The sequence below is a fragment of the Bactrocera dorsalis genome, chromosome 5 (genome assembly GCF_023373825.1).
Source record: "Bactrocera dorsalis isolate Fly_Bdor chromosome 5, ASM2337382v1, whole genome shotgun sequence".
Lineage (NCBI taxonomy): Eukaryota > Metazoa > Arthropoda > Insecta > Diptera > Tephritidae > Bactrocera > Bactrocera dorsalis.
The window spans coordinates 72256565-72269091 of NC_064307.1; the positions used below are offsets into that span (position 1 = coordinate 72256565).

Below are 12527 nucleotides of genomic sequence, written 5' to 3' on the forward strand. Positions count from 1 at the left end.
TCAATATTCAGTTGTGTATTATTATACCTTCTTTTTCCTTTGCTTCTTTTCCTACACATTTCTTTTCTTCTTTTGCACTCATTTCATCTTAAGAGCTTAACGCTTTAAGATGCAATTACAGTTTATTTTTAATGACTGTCGCACGAAAAATCGGCTAAAATAATAAACAGATATACGCTTTTGAAGACACAGACTAGTGGCATGAGCTTTCGGTGCTTCTTGTATCATGTAAATACACCTTCTCATCCACCCACGTTATTGCCACTTTTGTCGTATCGTTCGGTAATGGTAAAACTTAGCGCAAAAAATATAAAAAAATTTCCATTCCTTTATAGAAAAAAGAAAGAAATATCGCTACGAAAATGAATGCAAAAGTTTTATCAGCTATTAAAGCGGAAAATTATACACATTTATAGTGGCAGCGCACTTTTTATAAATTTGCTGCTTTTAGCACGGGTGTGTAAAATAAATATTTTCGCAAAATGTGTAAAAAAACCGTTATGTTTGCAATTTTTTAATTCAATTTCAAATGGCTTCACGGTTGCCACCTCTAGTCAATGTAGCGATATATAGAGAATTTTTCATGAACCTGTGGAGAATTAGTAGATAGCACGAATGAAATGTAAAATTTTGAAGTTTTAGTGTCGTTGAGCGTAACAAATTGTTCCGAGCTTTAGAAAATTATGTTAATGAACATTTTGAATGATTGCACGACTTGAGAATAAGTATGGTATGCGAACCTAGTTCGCATTCCAGTTTCAGCTAAGAACTACTATTTACATCTTATGTGCCAACAAACATCTTCGGTAGGATTCCTGAGTGAATTACTGTTAAAAATTTTTTAACTTTGACTAATATGTTGTTATAATATCTTTATCATTTTAGTCTATAGACCTCATAGAGTCTAATGGTACTTTGTACCCAAATACTTAACTATGGTGTAATTCCCAAGACGAGAAGAATCTTTGTATGTGGCCTGCGGGTAATTTGTCTTGTTCTCATTCAACACAAAATATTTTTTTCGCTTCTTTTCTAGGCTGGAGAGGATGCGCTGACGGCTCTGTTGTTAAGACTTACGATGTCTATTAACGATGTCTATTATTTACAGGTATACAAGTATATTGAAGGAGACGTAAAATAGAGAATCAACCTGTCTAAAACCTTATCTGCTATAGAATAGCTTGGCTTGGAGAGGTCCGTCCTGATTTTAACGTAGACGATTTCGATGGATATGGAAACCGAGAACGACCAGCAGTGACTGAAAATTTTTAGGTCCATTCTGTTTACTAAATTATCAAGCAATTCTCTTAACGGCACAACACAAACAAACAAAAAAAAAGAGTAATACTAAAATAACTGTGCAATAAACTGGTGTGAAACAACAGTATAATTTTCAAAGAAAAGTGCAAAATTGCTCATAACTAAAATATTTTAAGCCAATGAGCAATGCAAAAGGCACAAAAAGCACGCTAACACTAAAAAAGCGAATTGAGTGAGTGCAATAACAAAAAATTAGAGAATCCTCAAAAATTAACTATCCACACTAAACTCCGGCGAGTGTGGAAATATGAGTGCATTTGAAACACTTTTTCCGACACATCAGCTGTGGCGCTGCGCAAACTTCAGGCAAAACAATTGCTTGTTGTTGTAGTTTTTAACACAATTCTGTGTGATACGCGCATGTATGTGTTTTTTGTTTTCACTATTTGCAATAAAAAAACTTGTTGTTGTTAATAACTGCAAACACAAACGCTGCACGCTCCATTGCCGCCTGACATTTAAGTAATTTTCATAAATTGCATTCGCGGCTATTAATGTTGAGTGCAAACAATTTTCACACTGGTGAGAAAACAAAATTTTTTAAATGTTTTTAAACGGCAGAGAAAAAATTGTTATAACTGGGGGTGCTTTTATATGATACAAATATTTTTTTTGTGCTTCGCCGGGTTTTTTGCAGTCGTGTTTTAAAAGACATTGACTTAAAAGCTTTTGAGAATAAATTTGTGCCGTATATAAAAATTTAGCTTTACTCAAAGTGGAAATTTAATTATTTAAAATTTGTATGGAACTTTAAGCTACGCCAACTACCGTAGAATTAGACTCCTTCTATTGCATATAAGGATCTATCTAGCGTGCTGTGTGAAAGACTGAACCTCCAGTATAGGTAGAGAAGAGGTAGACCACCACTTCGTTGGAAAAATCAGGCGAAGAAGGACCTGGCTACACTTGGAATCTCCAATTGGTGCCAAACAGCGAAATGGAAGAACGACTGGCGCCGGTAACGTAGGTTGTACTGAAACTATAACATCCTTCCTTGAAACAAAAGACTTCTTACAAGATCTTGATTTGGGTCGGTCAGCTTGTATGGCAGCTTTATGTTATAGTAGTCTGAACTGAATATTTTTTTTGAAGATTTTATTATTGCTTTAGGGAATAAGCAATGACAAATTTCTGGAAAAAAAACTTGGTAAATGAAGAACCTTTAAACACAAACTCTTTATTCCAATCGTTCAATTTATATGGCAGTTATAGCTGATAATTTAGATTATATTCTATGGAGTCTCTGACATTTCCTTTTGAGTTCTAGAAACATATTTGCAAACTTAGTATATCCCGTTCAGGGTATAAAAATGCGTTAATGATAGTGCTAATGGGACACAGAGGCAACTAAGGGCGCAGGAACCCTAAGCCGTCGAGATAAATTAATTAATAGCATGCCTGCTGAGATATTTGTAAAGCTCTGCTATATGCAGTCACAAAATTTTATTCTGTATTACCTTAATCCTTAAGGCAACGCCAAAACGAGCGCACCGAATCAAAGCTAACAATACTACAGTTATACCAGCATTTTTATTAGAAGCAAAAATGGCTTTCAAGGGCAAAATCAAAATCATAAAAAAATAAATTCAATAAATAAGCATATGTAAATGGCACTTTAGGGCAATTCAGGGCAGTTGCCAAGCATTAGGAGTTAATCCCAAAACAGCCAATATTATATAACAATTTCTTCTTCAATATCACTTTTTTTGGGTAACTCAAGTCATTTATTGATTATGTGGCTTTACGTAAATATGACAATAATCGGTAATTTTGCAAGTGAATAGCTCCGCAGCGCAGTTGTTGTTTTCAGCGGCCTTACGAAGGCGATATAAAAAATTGTCTAAAAGAAACACAAAAATTGAGATTTTAACGAGCTGTTGGAGGGACTGCTGCTTTCAACCAACTTTATGTACCAACTGAAGTAAAGCGTGAGGTAAGTATCTACGCGCGCATTTTCTTCCGCGAACTACCGGCAGTGGTAGCTGCCACGGCTGGGCTGGCGCTAAGCGCTGTGCAGTGAGGTGAAAATGCGCATAGTCGCTAACAGGTCGACCACCAGGTGATGCAGCCCATGAATCGCTTCATTGTTGCGTGTCATTGCTTATTAATGTTGTAATTCAGAGTTAATCCAATGGTAGATGCAGATGAGCAATTTCAAATTATGATTATTATTATTATTATTATGAAGCGCAACAAAATATGATAGCAACCGAGGAATGCTTACGAAGCATGCGGGAGAGCAAAAACTTGAAAAATGCGTAACGCAAAGAAAAAAATATTAAATTGTGTGTAAGACAACAGGTCATTTTGCAGAAAGATTTTAACCTAAATAGAAGTCAGAAGAATGCGGGAGAAGATAAACTCAACAGATAGACAAGCAACAACAGTGTTATGTAGGAAGCTATGTATTATACTCAGAGGAGAGGAGTGTTTACGACTTACCTGCAATAATAGCAGCTGCCGGCAGTAAGGAGCAGGAGCGTGATGGTTAAGTGCTGAATGGTTGTTCCATTTGCGAGCAAGCTGAAAAATATTTCGAAAATTTATTAGCAGCGAAGCAGGGGCATATTTGAGAGGAAGTAGGCAAATTGGATAAATTTGAACGAGCTTAAAAAATTGTGTAAATATACAGTGCTGGGCATAAAAATCCGGTTATAAGAAAATTTGAATTATGAGCTAAAATATACATTGAAAAAAGGCACTTGGAAATTATGATAAAATTCTCCACCCTAAGCTTTGCTGACATTGACGATGTAAGCTTTTGCAATAATCCAATCTCCATGTCATCATAGCACGCCTTCGAAACAACGGCATCGTTAAAAGATGACGTCCTTTTGATATTGATGCAGTTCTTCAATGCAGGGTATCAAATTGGTTGACTCTACCTTCTATTAAGTGAATCCTTTTAATCCATTATAAGAAAAAAATCCCTAGATCATTCAGCTCACTGACTGGCATACTGTTGTTATTAGGCATTCTCCGCTGAACAGTTCGCCAAATTTTCTTCAAACAGATTGTATCCAGATCCAAAAATATTAAACTTGCAATCATCCGAGAAAATGATGGTCTGCCACTGATTCACTTTCGCCCATACACAAAAAACAAAATTTACCCTCAACAATTTAGATGATCATGTTAATAACTCTCCTTAATACCCGATCTCACGAAGCTCTACTTATCTCCACTACTAAGCAAACTTTCCGACATATCAATAACTTAATCTGCCTTACTTACATACTAATAAAAGAGTTGAAAATTGCGGCTTTGCACCGCGACAATTGTGCCGTTAGAGTAAAAGAGCATGCCTTATGAAAGTAGGCGCGAGGAATTACGACTCTAATGAAAGTTTATGAGGCAAACGAGCATACAGCCAAGCGAAATGAGAACAAAAAGAGAGGAATCTTTGCTCCTCCACTAGGCAAGAAAATACAAAGGCTGGTAAGGGGTTTCCAGCTCTCTGCACAAACATTTACAGTTACATTTATGTACAGTAAAGGTATGTTTGCGGTTCATCTATATGTAAATACCGTTAAGTTTTTGCCTTGCTTTGCTGCAACTGAAGTAGAAATAATGGTCAATTGTGCGCAAAAAATGCGGCAATGAAGATTAAAAATTCGTAACTGCAGCGGAACAAAGCAACTGCAAAGCATAGACTAAAAGCGAAGCAAATAATAAAAGAGACTACAACAAAATGCGGCAGTAATAGCCCAGCCAGGTATAAACTTTGGCTGGTAGTTGCAAAAGACCGACAAATCAACACTTGTTGGGCTGCTATGGCTGCTGGGCGAAAGTACACTTGCATACAGGGTGCGTGGTGACGATGTGCGGTGAAGGAATGGCTTGTAGTTTTGTTATAATGTACTCTAGCTTTGAGTAAAATTGGACTATTGTGAGATCCAAAACTCTTTTTTAGTTGGATCTTAAGTCTGAATAAAGTGTTTGGAATCTACCACAACGTTCACATTTTCTATTTTTGTTCTCTTTTCTTCGCTTGTTTGTCTGAAAGTGTGAGACTTACGGTATTTTCACCTCGAAATCGCAACAGCCGAGACCTAACTTTTGAGGTTATGTGGGTTAGGTTATAGAAAATTAAGTTTCGGTTCGAGGATGTGCTATGAATTTTCAAAGTATTTTACGAATTTAAGCGCTAGAGCATTAACTGTTATAATTTCGACCAACTCTTTGAAATAATTTTTTTTTTTAAAGAAAATTTTTCTGAAACCAGACGCTTGCCTCTTTACATGCGCAACCTTAAATTTTTCCATTCTCCGACAAAAAAAACCGTTTCGCTCAAGTACTAATGAAGCTTTACCGACTGACTGGCAAAGCTGACTTACACGAGCGCACTACGAGTATCATGACTGCTGGCTAAACGTAGGGATTGACTGAGTCTACAGCAATTCGTTTGCCCGCTTTACCGACCAACTCGCTGCTTCACTGGCTGATTGGCTGGTCAGCTGGTTGACTAACTAACGGCAGGCACAAAGCCTTACTGCCGCTCACCGGCTCATTGGCTAGCTGAGTGAGCGGCAGCAAGCCGAGCAGCGATGGTGTAAATAAATGGGCACAAGTGGAAAAATTTACAACATTTTCGAATACAAAAATAAAAATAAAAACAGAGAGAAAACATATAAAAAAGTAAAAATACAAAAAAAAAAAATATAAAAAAATGAAATAAATAATTTACAAAAGTTGTAGCTAAAACTTTTATTCATGCAACTTCAATTGAAGCATATATACAGTATACCTGAAAAATATAAAAAAAAGTCCCAAAAAAATGTAAATTGAAATTTAAATAAAATGCGAAAAAAATATTCGCACATTTCGCAACCACATAAATACAGGCGAAAATGCCGCACCAACGTTTTTTCGTTGATTATTTTAGTGTGGCTTCGTGCTCATAGCTCGGCGGGGCGGCTAATAGAAAAGAAATTTCAAGTAGCGCATATAAATCAAAAAATGTAGGTCATTTATTATAAACTCACTTTTGCAATAAAATTCAGATAAAAAAACGACAATGAAAAATAGGAAGAATGAAAGTTGCACGCACTTGCTTTGCGGTTTTCGTTGAGGGTGAGTGAGATTTGCGGCAATTCTTTTTTTTTATTTTATTTTCAAATATATTCATGCTTTATTTGCTGTTGAGTAGTTGGAGCTATAGCTTGAGAGCAAACAGTGAAAGTGAATTTGAAAAGTTGTTAATTTTTACTAGTTTGTCATTTTTTAATTCAGCTGTGAGTAGTTTGCTAAGTAGGACAAATTGAAATGCGGGCGATTAGTGCAAGGAGAGGTAAGAAGAAAATAGAGATTTTTGAAATAATACTAGTAGAGTAATAGTATTTAAATCAGTGGAGATTCAGCAGAATTTATGAAGTAACATCAATATAAAAAATGCATAGGAAGTAAGAAAATTGCCCCCATGCCCTATTTGCATGTATTCCAAGAGCTGAGGTATTCCTCTAGGGTGCATTGCTTCAAACAATCCTTGAAGAAACTGATTGACATGGAACAGCTTAGTTCAATTGTGTCTTCAGCTGCCACCGAGCGAGCCAGTTCTTCTGCCTTTCATTTCCTTTTATTACTACATGTTAACTGAGTTACCCACTGAGAGTCTCGTGATTGCCTGCTTGTATAACATTAATATGCCGCCTGGCTATCTATTAGAACTTTATAGGCTCGCTGGTAAGACAGAAGAAGTCTGCTCTTGTTCCTATTTTAGCTTTTGACGTTTTCATTAGAGAAGAATCAATGGTTCTGTGATTCGATGGCCATTGAAACGTCAGCAAAACAGCCGGCTTAGCTTCGGATTACGTACAGCGCATTTTTGATCTCTTTTGTTAGAAGCAAATACTGAAGAGAGCAAGCCGACAGTCTTTCGCTCGTCGTCTTTAGGCTGAATGCTAAATTTTTTGTCTTTTCATATTAGATAAATGATAAAGTTTTGGTCGACATGAACTCTATAGGAGAGTCATTTCATAGTGACTATCTTCGGCATTATAGAGTAAATACCTCTATGTCTCTTGAGCGAACTGCCGGTTCAGCGCCGCGAAGACGAAAACTTCCAAGCTTCTGAAGATAAAATTTACAAAGGTGTCCGTTCATAATTACTTTTCCCGGCGTTAGAGAGAAAATATTTCAGCGCCTATTGTGCAAACTGTCAGCTTTTCTACATGGAGCCGGAAACTCCCGAGCACCATTAGCATTAAAGCACTTGGATCTGTGTATTTAAATAGGGATCACAATGCCTCAATAGAACCCAGCAGTATACTGGGATTACAGTGTGCAAGTGCTATCTGATTCCTTTTGACAAAGGGGAGATCTTGGATCGCGGTGCAAGCCTTAATTTATTTGAAGATTTGAACATGAACTGAGGCTATAACTACATCATAGAGGGTTTTGTGGTTAAAACAGTATAGCTTAGAAAATAGTGAGTTATACTCATCCGAATTTTTACAAATTTATGAATACAAAACTGAGTTAAAAGCCCCAAACATAACCCCAAAGCCATTGTAGCTTTACTAAATCCTGATTTTGAGACATATGAAAGAATATAATTTAGATAGTAAGAGCAATTACAGTTTTTGAAGAAAAGAATACAATGCCAACCCCAAAGGCAAACATGTGACCCAAAATAACCTTGAAAAAAGCATAGCCATCGAATTATTATATTGTCAATCATGAAAATTCGAAAATATTATTTATTTTTATACGCTTAACTGTCAAACACGTTCGGCAAGTGTATTGCCTATGCTCAGGTACTTTTATTGTCATTTAAACTCGTATGTCTATATCGCAGCACATCCGCAGTTAAATTGACATTTCATGTAAATTGCATGGACTAGTCTAGACTCGATTTTTTAAATAATATATTTAAATGGCCACAAATGCACAGCACGTTACCGGAAACACATTTAAAGCCGCCGTTACTGCCATGTGTAAGTGCGCTTGTATGCGGGCACATAAAAGTTTAAACAATGGCATAAGCCCGCAGACGCTTTGGAAATATCTAAATTGCAATCAATGCAAGAAAATAAAGAAGTAAAGAGTGAAAAGTGAGATGATAAAACAAATGTATAATAAATAAACTAAGAGCTAGCGGGGAGTATACAATATGAGAATGGACGCTAAAAAATAGAAAAAAGTATACGAAAGCTGCTGCAACTATCCTTTCTCTGTTTTATATTTACACATATCCAAACTGAAAGATAAATGGAGAAAAGTGTTGAATATATATGTATCTGAATATATTACTAAATACATGAAGCAAAGTGTTAAAAAATATTATTCGGCGCCTAAAAGCACATGAGTTGTTTTATAAAATGAAAAAATTGTTTAAAAGTGAATCAAAGCATTTATACTTTGTAACATTTTTCTCTTTATAAATAACTGTTACTCTTTTTTGACACAATGGCAACGCTTTTGGTTGTTTAAAAACAAAATTCGAGAGATAAGAGTTTAATTGAAACAAAAAAATTTTTGTAAAGTAAAAATCATTGCATATTTATTAGCGCACATGAATAAATGGTACAGCATATCAATGGCAAATAAAACTATGCAATGCTAACATTTAGGTGGCAGCGCATGTGGCTAGCGCTGTAACAGAGAACTGTTGTAAAAAAGCGATATTCAGTGGAAAGAAAATTAAGTTAAGTTAAGTTAAGTTAAGTTAAGTTAAGTTAAGTTAAGTTAAGTTAAGTTAAGTTAAGTTAAATTAAGTTAAGTTAAGTTAAGTTAAGTTAAATTAAGTTAAGTTAAGTTAAGTTAAGTTAAGTTAAGTTAAGTTAAGTTAAGTTAAGTTAAGTTAAGTTAAGTTAAGTTAAGTTAAGTTAAGTTAAGTTAAGTCAAGTCAAATAAAATATACTAAAATCGAAAAAGGTTTATAAACGAAAATTTCGTTTAAAATTTATTATTTATAGATGACACTGTGATTGAAATGTCAGTAAAAAAAATTGTGTGTCAGTATTGACCGAAAACATATACTTTATCAATAATATTGGCATCACACGCTACGACCACTTCAATTTAAGCACCCACAGAATACTCGCATGCCCACTTTCGCTGGCATTTTTTGCAAGCACAATGATCGACATTCGTTTTTGCAAGTTTTGGCCATCACATGACAGCTGTCACAATTCGGCGCAGTGCCAGCGATTGACTCCACTTACGTAGGTGTGCCTTTGTGTGCGTGTAAGTATATCTCGCACACATACTAAGTGAGTTATTGCAATGTAAATCTTATTTTATTTGATATGTTGTATTTTTTACTGTTATGCAGCGCTTACTCCGTGTATTGCAACATTTTTTAATTAATTTTTAACACTGGGGTATAGTTCCTTTTCAGGCATGCATTTTGTGCCCGTGTATTTTTGATAAGAGCGTGTACGCACAGTTTTTGTGAGCTACACTTTTTATTTAATTCATGACATGATATAATATTTTGTGTGTTTCCTTTGTCAAAAATTGTGACGTTATCTTTACGCTAGCGGGTGAGTAATCATCTGACCAATCAGTGTACCGTTTTTATTCTCTCTGATTACAAATGTAGTGTAGCGTGTGATGTGTGACTTTATGATTGGTATTGGTAAACCTAAATTTAGGTCAGTGTATGCGCTTATTTATTACGAAATTTATACAGGGTAGGCCATTTAAAGTTGACCCATTTGTTTCTAAAAAAAAAGAACAAAAGAAAACAATGTTTTTTGTTCATTTCAAAAATAATTTTGTTTCAGCTAATATTTAAAAATTAGATCGCGTAAATGGGCACCTTTAGCTTTGACAGCTAAATGCACTCTTTTTTCGACATTTTCCATGACTTTGGCCAATGTTTCGGATGATATGGCGGCTGTTTCACGTCGAATGTTGGCTTTCAGTTGAGCTAAGGTCTTTGGCTTATTAGCGTATACCTTGGATTTCAAATAACCCCACAAATAAAAGTCTGGTGGCGTCAAATCTGGTGATCTCGGTGGCCAGTCAACATCATCATTTTTCGATATCAATCGCCCGCGGAAAAATGGTCGCAATAAATTGATTGTTGGTCGAGCTGTATGGCATGTAGCCCCGTCCTGTTGAAACCAGAAGTTATCCATGTCATTTTCGCGAATAATGGGTATCACAAAATCCGTTATCATGGCTCGATAACGCTCACCATTGACTGTTGTCGTGGCTCCATCATCGTCTTCGAAAAAATACGGTCCGATGATCATATTCGCGCAAACACCGCACCAAACTGTTACTTTTTGGTCGTAAAGAGGCTGTTCTTCAATTAATTGAGGATTTTCGGTGGCATAAAATCGGCAATTTTGCTTGTTTACGCCTCCATTCAACGAGAAATGTGCCTCGTCTGACATGATGAGTTTTCGCCAAAAGTCAAGTTCGTTTTCAGCCATTTCGATGGCCCATTTGCCAAAATTAAGGCGTCGCGGATAATCAGCTGGGTTTAGTTTTTGTGCCATTTGAATTTTATATGGAAACATCTTCAAATCTTTATGAATTATACGTCGGAGAGTGGTGCGAGAGATGTCTAATTCCTGAGAGCGGTGATAACTCGATGTCGATGGAGTCTCCTCAATACTGGCTCGTACAGCTTCGATATTTTCATCAGAACGTCTTGTGCGTTGTCTGGATGCATGACTGGCATTACTGAGATTACCGGTGTTCACAAATTTTGCGTATAAAGACTTAATTGTGTTCTTAACTGGAGCACTTTTCACTTTATTTTTTTTGCGAAACGCACGTTGAGTTAACACAATTGAAAAGTTATTTTGAATATAAAGCTGAACAATTTCAGCGCGTTCTTTTGGAGTGTACTGTTCCATGGTATAAATTGTCTTCGAATGACGCTTCTAACGCGGTATGACATTAGCCGATTTGTCAGCGCTGTTAAAAGTTACAGCGTTGCCAGATGGGTCAACTTTAAATGGCCTACCCTGTAGTTTGGTGGAATTGCCGTTCGATTATACTCGTACATGAAATTGCTTTTGGTGACAAAATTTCCATAAAATTATTTCGGTAATTTTTTCTTAGAAAATTCGTTTGAGCGGGCGCGATTGGTAATAAAAACTGTCATAAATATATAAATATGCTCATCCTCATAATACGTATAATCGGTTCACTACGCACATATCCTAAATGTTCCAGTTTCTGAAAAATTGTTTGGCTAGGAGAACCTTTACTCTTTAACCTGCGTCTGAGTAAGCGGAAAATTTTATTTAAAATATATATTTTGCTACTTGTTTTTTTTTTTCGCAAAAAAATTTAATGAATTATAAGTCCTTGAATGGAAATTTAGTTTACGAACAATTTGAAATCGCCAAAATTATCAAAAATTTCAATGACTTCTTAATGTCTTTAATTTCAAGAATATTTTTATATGCGAATTAGTCATAGTATTTATATAGTTATTATTAATATTTTTCCAGTAACGAAAATTAAAAAATAAATTATTTAAACATTAAAAGAATATACTTGACGCTTAAAATTAAATTACATTTTCATTCAAAAAAAAAAAAAAACAAAATTAGGCTCTCTCTGATAAAATTTCCAATTAAATGCATTGATTTCACAGCCAACTTCACTTTTTAAGCATAGAAACGCATTAAAAATCTAAAGTGATATATGTGAATTTCCGCACGACTGATTTTCCATTAAAAATACCTATGAATTTAACAGCACAAGCACGCATACATGCGTACAAACAGTGACGAGCATTTAAATGCCGTAAAATAATTGCATGAAATTCACAAGCATTTCCATAAATCCAATTGCGTTGCTGTGCTGTAAACCAAACTATTTATTTAACAAATCCACTAAATGCCTGATTTTGTTTAGATGAGTACATGGCGTATACGTAACATTTAATAAATTATAAATGATGCACGTGAACACGTAACGTGTGATTGCCAGCGGCATAATGATCACAGTTTAGCAAAAAAAAAGAAGAACGGGATATGCAAAGCACAACAATTCGGTGTAAAAATCACAACAACAACAACAACAAGTAAAGCGAGCGGTGTGAAAACACGGCTTTGCATTAGCAGCAAAATTTTTAGCAAATGTATTTGCCATTTGAATTTCTCGGTTTGAGTGTGTCAGCGCATTAAATTTATACAAATACATACTTATATATATTGGCGCATTTGCTTTGCCAGCTTTTGTCATGTACCTAATACGTGTAGCTTTATTGCATTGCTTTTTAGCGCCGTTGTGGT

At 35.4% G+C, this 12527-nt stretch overlaps 1 long non-coding RNA gene across 1 annotated transcript in view; it reads right to left on the reverse strand.

The window, feature by feature from the left end:
* The window catches only part of LOC125778646 (uncharacterized), a 173377-nt gene that overhangs the window by 22145 nt on the left and 138705 nt on the right, over window positions 1-12527 (reverse strand). Inside the window, exon 4 of the long non-coding RNA XR_007422835.1 lies at window positions 3763-3843. This is a non-coding gene — a long non-coding RNA (uncharacterized LOC125778646). The remainder of the gene's footprint in view (window positions 1-3762; window positions 3844-12527) is intronic.